The sequence below is a fragment of the Notamacropus eugenii genome, chromosome 7, assembly GCF_028372415.1.
Source record: "Notamacropus eugenii isolate mMacEug1 chromosome 7, mMacEug1.pri_v2, whole genome shotgun sequence".
Classification (NCBI taxonomy): domain Eukaryota; kingdom Metazoa; phylum Chordata; class Mammalia; order Diprotodontia; family Macropodidae; genus Notamacropus; species Notamacropus eugenii.
The window spans coordinates 89,057,696-89,071,787 of record NC_092878.1 but is presented as its reverse complement, the minus strand read 5'-3'; the positions used below and the strand labels follow the sequence as shown (position 1 = coordinate 89,071,787).

Here is a 14,092-nt window from a genome sequence, read left to right as displayed (position 1 = left end):
TGAAACAAGTGAAGGATTTTTGAGAATGGGGGAGACCTGGGCATGTTTATAAAGTGTAAGGAAACAACCAATAGAAAGGAAAAGATTAGGGATCCCTTGTGCATAGAGGGGTATTCTTCCATTCCTGACATAGGAACAGCTTCCACCTTGGACCATTTGCTGTCACTTTAATTGTTTAGGTTTATAGTCTCAGTACTCAAGGTATCTTTTCCCCTCATAGGTACTTTTCCTGCATATAAATTGGAATTGTTAACCAAGTGGTGGTAGGTATCTTGCCAAACAATAAGGCATGCACTTTTTCTGAGATCCAGAATACAAACACTGTGTTTGCATTACTTATCTTTAAAAATGAAATTTGAAATATGTAAATACCAGTATTAGTGATATTGACACAAGAGCTTTGCTGACTCACTCTGTGATCTTGAAAAAGCCAGTTCTTACTAATCCTATTTTCTCATCTGTAAAATGGGCATAATAATATGCTACCTAACAAATTCTTTAGAATGTAAGACTGAATTGTTAATTTCACTTTTTGCTTGTCACAACTGGTAATTCTATGTTCCTTCCCATTTTCCCTCATCTCTGCACACCTCTGCAAGAAAACACTGCTTTAGTTTTTTTGGGGGGAGGGCAGTCCACTCCATCCATCCCCCTGCATCCCAGTGAAAATGAAAAATAGAGCCTTTGGGGGAACAGGTAGAAACATGTACAACTCATAGGAATTCAGTACTATTCTTTTAAAACCAGCTTCCTATAATGTATGATACCTTAAAAAGTTACTTAGTTGATTTTTAATCTAGTGACTTAGACCATTCAAGATCTTAACTATTGTTCAGGCTAAAAACAGATCTAATGCTTAGTATTACATATGACCTTTAACATACTAAAGGAGCAGAGGGAAGTCCTACTGTAGTCTAGATTTTGTGGAAAAATGTAGATAATATTCATCAGTATGGAGTACATACCTATGAAATGATAAATCTTTCAGAGAATTTCAGAAACTTGTAAGTTTTGAAGTAGGTAGATTATAAACTTTATGATGAATTTGTCTTATCTGAGCTTTTACTGTCTTCTCCAATGCCTACCACAATATATGTTTTATGAGGTATAACAAATATGGCCAATTGAAGTAGATGTGAATCTTGCTTAATAAACACACTTTTTCATATATTTTAAATGACTGAAAAGTCCTTCCAAATAAAACTAAAATACAAAAAAAACAAATTAAAGATTTATATACCCTTGCTTAGGAGATGGTGAGCATAGAGGAAGGGGGAACTTTAGCTTCTGACTAGAACAAATCTGGGCAAGTAACGTTTAGCCTGTTGAGTTCCCCCTTATGCCAAAAAACCCTACATCTGACCATTATATAGAAGAGCGCTTTAGTCCATCCACATTAATTTTCAGTGGTATTTTGAAAATTTTTCATGCCATTCACAATACACAAAGCAGCCTTAACCAGTGCTACTCTGATTATCAAGTAAAAAGAACAGGCTTCTGTAGTCTTCTGTAACCTGTAGACTGGATTGCCTCTCACCTGCTTATTAGATGTACAAAAAGTAAATTTCATCTAATACCATACTAGGGTTATATCTGCATTTAGGTAACGCATGTGAAATATTTTGTGGCAAAAAAAAATCTACTTGAAAGTTGAAAATCTATTTATCAGGCTCATGTTTACAGATAAGCAGACTTGGACCAAAGAGGTTTTTGCTTGCCTAAGATCACCTATGTCAAAAATAGCAGAGTAATGCTTTGGTATAAGGTTCTTAGAATCAAAAGTCTGCACTCATTCAGCTCTAGCATGCTTCCTCTGTTTCCTATTTGGAAAGAAAATTAGTGAAGTTAGGTGGAATGGGAAATGACTTTATAAAAATTTGTTATTTAAATACAGTTGCTTTGGGTGTACAGGGGAGACTGGACCTACAATTTCATTGTTACCGAAATCACTCAGGTGTCATTCAACATTGGCACCAGCTGTGCAATTGGTATTCTTAGATAGTTGCCTGGGCATACTGAGAGATTAAGTGATTTGCCTTGGTCACATAGCCACAATGTTTCAGAGGCTAAGTTTGAGCCCATGAAGGTCTTCCTAATTCCAAGACCAGTTCTCTCTCAACCATGCTATGGTATCTTTCCCACCTGTAATAATTATGACAAAATCAGCCTCCTTTTACAAAGGAGGTAAAAATTCTAAATGAGGATGCTACACAAAAATTTCTAAAAGTCCCTCTCAGCTCTAAAATTGTATAAAACTATGTTGAGTAAACATGTTTTAGAATAAAACTATATTTTTGAATAAAATCTAAATGTTGATTATTCCAGTTATCTGCCCTTCTCTACTTCTACAATGCTAGAAGTCTTGGCAACCAGGCCAACAACTACCAATTTATCTGCTCTCAATTTGGCCCTCATTACAGCAAGGAAATCCTTTTACCCCTACGTAATTGATTCTGTTTCAGTTTCCACAGTAGCTGTTGTAAAACTTCACCTTCTCTCCTCAAACCTCCCTAACTACCTACTTGTTAACCTTTTAGCAGAGGACTTTGCCTCATACTTTACTGAGCAACTAGAAGCCAATTAATTGCCCATGAACTCCCTTTGATCCTTATTCTGTATCCCAAAAGGCATGACATAATTCTTTATTCACTTCTACCTCTCAGACTCCCTAGTTGCCTTCAACACTGAGCCCAAGTGCTAACACCTACATGAGGCCTTCCCAGCCTCTTTTGCAAATAAATTTATATTCTAAATCTTTGTGGCCTTTATTAGCTTCCTTCTCTTTCCACTTGGCAATTAAGTGTTTGTCTGCTGAGGCCCTTCTTAGACTCTCAAGCATCTCCTAAAAACAAAGTCCAGCTTTTTTATGCCAGTGTTCTATGAGGATTGCTGTATAACTCTGAGACGTTGAATACAGTTATCTCCGAAGAATTGGAAATGAATATAATAATATAATAATAAAAACAGAGGCAAACATAGGTTAAGTGAATTTCAGCCCAGGGTCACATAGTAAGTGTCAGAGGCTGCATTTGATCTCCAGTTATCCTGACTCCCAGCCCAATTCTCTGCACTGTCTTCACCTAGGGAGAAGTACCTACTAGATACAAACAAGCTATAGTATATGACCATTAAAAGGTCCTTTGAAGGACAACAGTAAAGGATACATTTATCATAAGAAAAGAAAATGGGCTCACATATCAGAGAAGAGGCATGACAGGGCAACTTAAGTACTCCACTGGTATCCTTGCAATGCTAGAAGAAATTGAGAAATGATCTAAGACTTTGGGTAAATCTCCTATTATGAATTTATGGGAGGATGGACCATATGGGCAGGCAGAGAGGGGTTCTGATCTACATCATTACAGGAAATATCAAACTCAGATTGTAAGTCTATTTGTATATTTGAGAGCATATTTTGTATATACTTGGATATGTCCATATTAGTGGTCCCCTCTCCTCAGAGACCATATGTTCTGGTTCATTTTCATCTTTGTAACCTCAACATGTAATGTGGCACAGTGCCTGGCACATAGTAGGTGCTTATTGTTGTTTTATTGATGGTAGTTCACGTTAACACTCCAAGAGCAATAGTGTTTATTGTGTTTCTGATGTAAGCTTGGATGAAAATAAAGTTAAACATTTAATTCCTCTGTCAGATTTGTTTCTCACAAAAAGACAAATATCCTTACTGCTTTTGGTTGCTTTTTAAAATTACAGACCTAGATAGATAGATAGATAGATAGATATCTCTATATATATGTATGTATGCACATGCACATAAATATTTGTCAGGTGTCAGTAATAGTTTTGCTATATTTTGGTTTTTTTTTCCTATTAATTGACTGCACAAATAATTTTTGAGAATCCATTCACTTCTCAGTGATCAGATAGTCTAATCCATTCAGTCTAATGGGTTCTGTTTTTCAGGATCATTTTATATGGTAATGATATGAAAAAGACATCTCTTTTTAAAAAGAGAAATAACAAATGTATCTATATAATAAAGAGAAGGTGGCACAGCAAAAAAAAAAAAACCAGGAAGGTGTGGTATTTATATTAAATTTATGTGAGATTCCCTATCAAATTGGCTAACATGACAAAAGAGGAAAATGATAAATCTTGGCGAAGGTGTGGGAAAATTGGAACATTAATGCATTGTTGGTGGAGTTGCAAGCTGATCCAACTGTTCTGGAGAGCAATTTGCAACTATGCCCAAAGGGTTGTGAAAATGTGCAAACCCATATCCTAAAGAGATCATTAAAAAGGGAAAAGGACCAACATGGACAAAAATATTTATACTTTTGTGGTAGCCAGGAATTGGAAATTGAGGACATGCCATCAGCTGGGAAATGGCTGAACAAGTTGTGATATATCAATATAATGGAATAATACTATTGTTCCATAAGAAATGATAAAGAGGCGGATTTCAGAAAAGCCTGGGAAGACTTACATGAATGAGTGAAGTGAGCACAACTGGGAGAACACTGTACACAGTAACAGCAATACTGTTCAATGACCAACTTTGATAGACTTAGCTCTTCTCAGCAATGCAAAGATTTCTAAGACAGTTCTAAAAGACTCATGATAGAAAATATCATCCACATCCAGAGAAATAATTATGGAATCTGAATGCAATTCAGAGCATACTATTTTCTTTTTTGTTTTTTTTCTCGTGGCTTTTCCTTTTTCTTCTGATTCTTTCACAATATGACTAATGTAGAAATATCTTTAATATGATTGTATAGGTATAGCCTTGGAGAGCAGGGAGGAGAGAGGGGAAAATTTAGAATTCAAAATCTTATGAAAATGAATATTGAAAACCTTTTATTTATTTTTGTAAATATATTTTTAAAAAAATTACGTGAGATTATTCTTGTAGAAAGGAGGAGAAAAATCCCTTTTGTAAACAGTAGATTTCCTCAGAGCCTAGCTCTTAGTTCTGTATTCCTCCTCGGTATTCAAGTGTGACAGTCTTATTTAATTTAATCTAGTCAACAAGAGTTTATCAATAATCTACTATGTGAATATAAATACAGAGCAGAACACTCTGCTCACAAAGGACTTAAATTCTATTAGGGGACACATATACATCAAAGCAAATCAAAACCTACACAAGGCAGTTTGGGGGGGGTAGAAGGCGGAAATTGAACTGTGCTTTGACAAAAACTAGCGCATCTCCGGAGCAGAGGTGAAAGCAGAGCACTGTCTAGGCCTGAAGGACTGTTTGTGTGAAGACAGAGGTGAGCGAGTGACTGTCGTGTGAGAAGAATAAGTAGACTAGTTGGACTTGAGTGTTAAATATATAAAGCATAGTAATATATTTTTGGATAAATAAGCTAGAGATAATAACAGTAATTATATATTGGGCCTACATTGTGCTAAGGACATTACAATTATTATCTCATTTGATCTTTACATCATCCTCATTTTACAGTTGAGGAAGCTGAGGGCAAATAGGTTAAGTGACTTAACCAAGATCACAGCTAGTGAGTGTCTGAGGTAGATTTTGAACTCTTATTCCTAACTCCAGGCCCATTCCCAGTCCTTTGTCATACAGCATTTTCTGTTACTGTGTGCAGTGTTCTCTTTGTTCTGCTCACTTTATTTTTCAGTATTTCATATAAGTCTTTCCATATTTTTCTGAAGTCAGCCTGATCATCATTTCTTATAGCACAGTAATATTCCATTGCAGTCATATATTACAGCTGGTTTAACCATTCCCCAATTGATTGGCATCCCCTCAATTTCTAATTCTTCGTAGTGGCCCATGGTTTAGTTCGAGTTGACAGGACTGGCCTAGAGGACTAATGAACAAAACTTGGTATTTTCACTCACCACAGAAATTATAATGAAATATAATAGATTCTACCTCAAGTTTTCTTGAGTCACAAATAATGATTTTACTCAGGGAATCTTTAAGATGATCATTTTGACTTCTGCTGTTTAACTTGAAGTACTGATTACTTAGAATCTTGACTTTATAGTGTATAATGAAAAGCATTCTGGAGTCACAAAACCTGTATTATAGTCCTGACTGTGATATACCATGACATTAAATACTTCATTTCTCTGTGCCTCAGTTTCTTCACCTACAAAATAAAGGGATTAGACATGATCTCTAAGGTCCTCTTCAGCACAAATTCTGTGATTCTTCCTTTCTTAATACCTCTCATGTTTGCCCTCTTCTTTCCCATTGATTCAAACCACTTAACACTCCACACCTGACCTAAAGCAATAGCCTCCTTAGTGGTATCCCTACTTCTAGTCAAACTCATCTGATTTATCCTGAATGTTGCTATTGGAATAAAGTTCCAAAATATTGTTTTCATCATTTCATTTTCCCACTCAAAAACTTTCATTTATTTCTTGCTATTCTAAATTCTTCAAAACTTGACTCCAGTCTACCTTCTAACCACTACTAGATCCCCAAAGCAACTTGTACTTTTCTTTCTTGGTGCCTTATGCCATTTCCCTCTCTCAATCAACACCTCCCTTTGCTTTCTCTGTAGAGAGGAAGCATCCTATGATACCCTGCTCAAGTTTTATACAAGGCTCAATGTAAGCTTTACTTAAACAAACGTCTTTAACTTCCCAGAATACAGTGAGTTGTTCTTCCTATCATTCAATTGCTACTACTCTTAGTTCAAATACAGACCACACACTCCCGTTCCTCTCCCATCTAGATCATAAAAATTCTGAATACAGTTAATAATTGAGCTCCATCCTTTTTTTTTTTTTTTTTGCCACATTCCTTAGCCTTGTTCAGTAGGTGATGATCTTCAAGAATGGAATTTGTCTCTGTTCCTTACTAGCTTTTTTTGTTAAATTTCTCTGTCATAAGTCACTACAGGTGACTTCCTTTTAGTTTGCCCTTTATCCTTCCTTTTAGAAGCCCTGGGAAACTCCTGCATTTTTCCCAATCCTCCAATTTTTATAATAAATGTATTTTGCATTGTGGTTTTTGGTAATTTTTCATTCTGTGTGTGTATTCCTTTAAAAGAGGCCTCATTTCCAGTGTTTAGCACAGTGCCTAGCACATACTAAATGTTCATTGATTGATTCAGAGGTGTGATCTGTTTGCAAGGACGACCTACATATTGTTTTCATTTTTTGTATTTGTAGACTCACCACCTGCTACACAGTACCTGGCACATATTACAGGACTGTAATCCATCCTTTTTGGTTGATTGATGCTTTGACCATTAGTAGACTTTTCATGAGTGTTATTGCCGTTTTGCTTACATGTCTTACCTATCTAAATTGAAATTCCATTCAAGAAACATGAAATAGAAATAGTGACTACACCTTCAGTCAGTTGGTACGGGGAACTTCTAGGTGAAGAAAAACCTTCTACCAATGCAGGATTGCATTTTTTCATCACTTTATAAAGTATAGTATAAGAAAATTGCCTTGAGACCTGAAAGGTTAATCGTCTTGCCCCATGTCACATAGTCAGGATGGGTCAGAGGTAGGATTTGAATACAGGTCGGCTAGCCTCAAGACCAGCTCTAAGCTTCCTTTAAAAAGGGGTGGGGGAGATTGTTTTATACTTTAAAAAAAATGTAGATGTATCTACTGAGTACTTAATACAGTCTGTTAATTCAATGATATATGCATAGATTTTAATTTTTTTGTGTATTGATTAAAGCAGAACGTTTCAAACATAATTGATTGTTTAATCTCTTTATCCAAACTTGACTTTAATTTAAAAAACCCCCAAAGTTACAGGAGTTAGATTAGTGTATTTCATAAACACTGCATACCAATATACAATTTTTAGTTTGAATATAGGAAGATTCATTCTCTTTCAAAGAAAAATCTGACCAGACTATCCTATAGCCATGTACAAAGATGTTCCAAATCATTAGTAATTAAAGAAATATAAATTAGAGCAGTTTTTAGATTCCACCCCACATCTATTCAAATTTTAGTTGACAAAGATGACGAAAAATAAAAATGATAAATGTTGAAAGGACTGTAGGAGAACAGGAATTTTAATATACTGTTGGTAGAATTGTGAATGGCTGCAGCCATTCTGGAAAACAATGTGAAATTATACATAGTAAGTTACCTATGACTTTTAACCCAGCTACACCATTCCCAGACTGGTACACAAAAGGTATCAAAGAAAGAAGAAAAGGTCCTATAATTACAAAAATATACTCATATCAGTTTTTTTTTGTTGTAGCAAAAAACTGGAAACTAAAGGAAGGCCTATCAGTTGAGGAACAACTCAATAAATTGTGGTGTATGAATGTAATAAAATACTATAAGATATAAATGAGGACATAGATCATTTCAAAGAGATGTGGAAAGGCATGTATGAAATGATTCAGAGTGAAGTAAGCAGAAGCAGAAGAACAATTTAAACAATACTAACATTGCAAAGACAGACAACTTTTTGAAAGCTGGAAGAGCTGTGATCAATACAGTACCCATCCATAATGGTTATGATATTATCCATCTCCTGATAATAGAGGTGATGGATTTAGGGTGCAGAATTGAAACATTTATTTACAGCCATTATGTAAAGCCATTGAGGAAATTTGTTTTGTTTGATTATTTGTTGAAAGGAATTTGTTCTTCATTTATCCATTTTCAGTGTGCCATGGAGTAGTGAGGAGGAAGAAAAAATAAATCTCTTTTAATTTTTTTTAAATCTTAAAAAAATAGAGAGGTTAGAAGGGTACTACTGATGTGAAATATTACATTCACTTTTAGATGAGATCACTGTAATATTAGTTTCACTTAATGATTTACTTTATTACAAGAGAGTTGTCACTATTATAAGGGTAACCTGGGAATAATTGAAATGTTTTTAAGAAGTCAGTAAAACTTAAAATTTTTATAAAGATCTGCAATTAAAGGAACGTCATTCCCTAAAAAAATAACTTTTTTCCTAGCACTTGGCCATATTTTTATAAAATGTTTCCTCTAGAATGATCCATCTCCCTAAAGTCTGTCACCATAATAGGTCTGGTACAGCCTGGGATAACCAGTTAAACCAGAACCTGACCAAATCATGATATAACTACAAGTACAGAGAATGGATCTTTAAGACTTCTCTCCTTGGGGAGAGACCCCTGAAACATTATGCTGTGTCCTCAGTAATCCAGATAATCCTAAGTAAGACCCAGAAGGAAGAGGAAAGATTGTTCTACATGATTTCATTATACAGAAATGAGCACAACTTCAAACTGAAAAGCGATAAATTTGAGAAATTTTTCAAAAGTAGTGATAAACTATAACTCATGTTAATCTGGATACCTACAGATTTTAATTTTACATCCACATTTTTTGGAATTTGAGTCACTATAGAGTAGAGTTCCTAACCATGCCCTCTTAAGTTATAGTGGTAAATTCAACTTTAAGTTGAGGTTTTATTTTGAGTTTGTTTGTAAAAATGTAGAAATGTTTGTTTCTCTGTATAAAGACTTGTTAATTAAATTACATAGTCATTGGAGGCAAAGTTTACTGTATTAGAAAAAGAAGTAAATTTGGAGAGGGAGAATGTAGAATGCTTAGGTAACCTCCTATCCAAACCTTACTTTATCTATACAATGGCAAAGGATGGGCCAGTTAGACTAGATTACCCCTAAAATCCCTTGTTCTAATTCTGTAATCCTATCACATGGACAAAATATTGCACTTTTTACTTTAGGGTTTATAATGAGAGGGTGAAAATTTGATCCCTAATTTGGAGTACCATTCTGAACTTTCTAAGTGTAAATTGAAATAGTTGCGACTGCATGATTATTTCTTTTTGAGAATATGAAAAAAGAAATTGTACCTCAACTCACCTAATTAGGTGCTGGTGTTAAAGACCCCAGAGAAATCTAGGTTTGTACATAAAAAGCATTACTTAAAAATATCACTGTGACTTAGTTATCCTTAAGACGTAGTCAGTGGATCCATATGATCCTTCTAATGTGTATTCCCTCTACCAGTTGAGATCAGAATTCATCCTTGCCTTTCCATTGTGAGTGACCTTCATCTTTTTTTTTCTTCTGTAAATCTTCCGTTAACTACTTAACCAATATACCGGTGTTTTTTGGTTTCTTTTAAAATTTATTGTTTGAATTTTTTAATAACCTTTAAGGCTGAATTTTGCTTAACTGAGTCGGTAAACATAGTTGTATTGTATATTATCTACATCTCTCGTCAATTATGTGACTGTGAAAATGTTTTCTGTAGAAAATTATACCTTTTGTAAGACTTGGCAAAAAAAAAATGACATGAATAAAAGTCAGATGATAGGATTTATGTGCTTTCCTTATCTTAAATATATTTATTTTACTTAATCATTCCCTTGTTTCTATAATTTACCATGGAGTTTCTTGTTGCATTTTTTAATGCCTGTAAATCCTGTAATTGTTCACCTGCCACCTTATCTATGACATGGCCACCTTGTCCAACTCTTGTACTTTTACTCATAATCCTTGCCCCCTATCACTCACAAATTGTGGTAGGAGAGTTGGAATACTCATTGCCACTTTCAGGTTCTCCCTTTGTCACTATCACTCAGTAATAACCACTCTTTTTAAGTTCATTCAATCCACATTTATCATCGAGTCAAAGTCCTGGTGACTATTATCTGCTGACTTCTAGGACACTCTCTTTCCTTCTTTAAGCTCTTTTCCTTGCTTCTATTCTTAGTCCTTACCAAAGTCTACCCTCCTACCTGCAAAACAATCCCATTCCTTCCCATCACCAATAGATTGATTGCTTCCTCTGTCATTCCCACTCCTTCACTTCTTTTCAACTTCTCCATCTATTTTTTTTCCCTACAGCCTACCAACATGCCCATGTCTCCTCCATCCTTAAAAAATCCTCACTTGAGCCTTCCAGCTGCAGTAACTATTGTTCTCTGTCTCTTCTGCCTTTTATAGCTAAACTCCTTAAAAAGGCCTTCTGCAATTGGTGCCTCTACTTTCTCTCCCATCCTCCACCTCATAACAACCTACAGTGTGGCTTCTGACCTCATTTCCCCAAAATGTCTCCCTCCAGAGTTACTGTTGATCTCTTAATTGCTGGAACCACTGACCTTTTCCTCAGTCTTTTTTCTTATTGAACTCTGCAGCTTTTGACACTGCCACATCACCCTTGACGTTCTCTTCTTTCCAGGTTTTCAGGACACTGCTCCCTCTTGGTTCTCCTACAACCTATCAGATCTGTTTTTCAATCTCTTGATAGCTCCTAATCCAGATCACACCCACTAACCAGGATTGTCCTAGAGGACTCTGTCCTGGATTCTCTTCTCTCTTCCTCAGTAGTATCTCTTCAGCTCCTCTAGATTTAATTATCATCACTATGGTGCTGATTCTCATATCTATCCACTCTGCCCTAACCTCTCCAATCTCACATTTCCAGCTGCCTTTCAAACATCTCAAGCTGGATATTCCGTAGATATTTTAAATTCAACATGTCTGAAACTGAGCTCATTATCTTTTTCTCTAAACCCTGCCCCTCTCCTAACTTCCCTGTTGTTGAGAACACCACAACCTCTGAGTCCCTCAGGCTAACGATTTGGGTTTAGATGTCATCCTCTACTACTTTCTCTCTCTCTCTTTGCTATCCCATATCCAATATGTGGCTAGGTCTATTGATTTCACCTTTGCAATATCCTCTCAAATATGCCCCCTTCTCTCTGATAGTATCACCAACCTGATGCAGGCTTTCATCATCTCACAGGTCTGCCTGCCTCAAGTCTCTTCCCACTCCAGTTTATCCTCCATTTAATGCCCTTCTAACCCTCTACCTGTTGACTTCATATTCTGTAAAATCCCAGCTCAGTTTATCCTCCGTTTAATGCCCTTCTAACCCTCTACCTGTTGACTTCATATTCTGTAAAATCCCAGCTCAAATACCAACCCTTTGTGAAACTTTCCTGGATCACCCCAGGCATTAATGAGATTTCCCTGCTCAGACTGTGGTTGTTTATGTTGTTCCCCCACCATACTGACTGTAAGTTCCATGAAGGCAGGAACAGTGTCTTATTTAGAGGCAGGTAGGTGGTGCAGTGCATAAGATATCAGGAAGATTTCAGTTCAAATGCATCTTTAGACACTTGCTAGCCATGTGTGACCCTGGGCAAGTTATTTTACCTCTGCCTCAATTTCTTCAATTGTAAAATGGGCATAAAAATAATACCTACTTTGCAGTATTGTTGATGATCAAAGGAGATAATATTTTGTAAAACATTTATGCCTAGCACATAGTAGATCCTATATATAAATGCCTATCCTCGTCACCCCTTATTTAAATTACTTTACTCTCCTAGAATATAGTAGGCCCTAATAAATATTCTACTTGAAATGAATGTCAGTTGTTGACATGTTGAAACATGCTATCAGAATTATCTTTTGGGAGTACTGTGAACCAGAGATCAAACCAACACCAGACCTACTTGATGCTATACATGGAGCATTATTGGGCACCTATCAGTGTGAAAGTAAATTAGAAACATTTTTGTTCATCTTTTGCATTAGAGAATATTAAATAATGCTGTAATGCTAACATTAGAGAATTTAAATAATAACTAAATATTTTCGTTTAAACATTTAGTAATATTTCAGGATGTTAATTTTGTAAAAAAAAAAGTTGGCATCTTGTACTTATTTATTTAGTTCTGTATAAGCAGTCATTTAAATAACACTTTTTCCATATTGCTATGCATCTAAAATTTTCTAACAAATTTAGTCAATTGGATTAATTGGGGCTTAGGAAGTTTCTAAAGTATGAATTTAACTATAGAATTGTGAAATAAACCAAGAAGCCTTTTATGTATACAGTCAACTCTCTTATTATTCTTGCTAATGGAGGGGAGGATGGAAATAGGCAACCAAAAACTAATTCAAGATTCTACTATGTATGCCTTAGATAACTGCTGCTAATTTCATTCCAGGCCAGTCATTTGATCTGTTGTTTAGGCCTTCTTACATTCTATACCTACATCCAACATTTGTTCTGAAATATCACTTAACTTGGAAGCATCCTTGAGACTCCCAGGAGTTAGGCTGTATTGTACCAGGTGCTTCTTATCCCTTACTTTATTCCATTTTTCTCTACTGATTTAGCAATTGTATTTTATTGGTTTTAAGAAATTATAAATAAAGTATAAATAAGGATCTTCATAAAAGTACTTCATAAAAGTACATAATTATCTATATTAGAATATCTTATTTTTAAATTCTAGTTTACAGATATTCTCAATATTTCTTATTACTATCAAAATCACTTTTTAAAATTTGGTATGGAAATATTTGGGAGAGGGACCTTATTTTTGATTAAAAAAATTTCCTAGACATGAATTACTAGTTAAATGTGAATTCCTATACCCTGAACTATTACATAAATGCTTCTTAAGCTAGAGAAATAGCTAAGAAATTAGAAATGTATACGTGGAAACAGTATGTCATGCATGCAAAATAAATCATTTTTTATACCAATTAAATACACATAGGCTACTATTATCCAGACATAAGCATTCATGGGCATGCATGTATGCTGGATATTTGCATGTTGAAATAAATATACCTGCCTTTTATTGAATGACTACACATTCAAATCTATAAAAGACATTTATTTGAATGTGACTTCCTTATACATATAAGAACATTTCAGTGTTTGTTTTGTTGTTGTTGTTGTCGTTGTTTTAAAAATAATCTAGTCATAAAAACTATGGTAATGCTTCTCTTGAAAGTTTTGCATGCAGAGGTCAGGAAATTCAAAGATAAATGCCAGGAAAATAATGAAATTGTTTTGCCTTAATAAGTGTCTACATTTCTAGCTAGGTACTGATACTATTTGGCATTTTTCAAAACCAGCACATCACCTGGCTGACACTGCTTCAAATCTGTAGGCTAGAATATCTCGGCATTTCCATTTCCAAACTGCAATTCAACATAGTTAGAAAAAAAATTTTAGAAACTCTTTCCTTTAAAGGTCTATTATTGCTTATAGCTGGTCTTCAGGTACCATGTTTTCTATTTTGGGGGGGGGGGGGGCGGGGATTGGTATGGGAAATATTTTCAAGTAGGTAACATAATGTTAGTCTTTTTATATGATTATCATTTTTTGTTCAGTATATAAA

General features: G+C 35.1%; 1 protein-coding gene across 2 annotated transcripts in view; it reads left to right on the top strand.

Moving 5' to 3' along the window:
- Positions 1–14,092, top strand: part of FBXO8 (F-box protein 8) — a 43,692-nt gene that overhangs the window by 23,086 nt on the left and 6,514 nt on the right. The gene's annotated exons all lie outside the window — the stretch shown is intronic.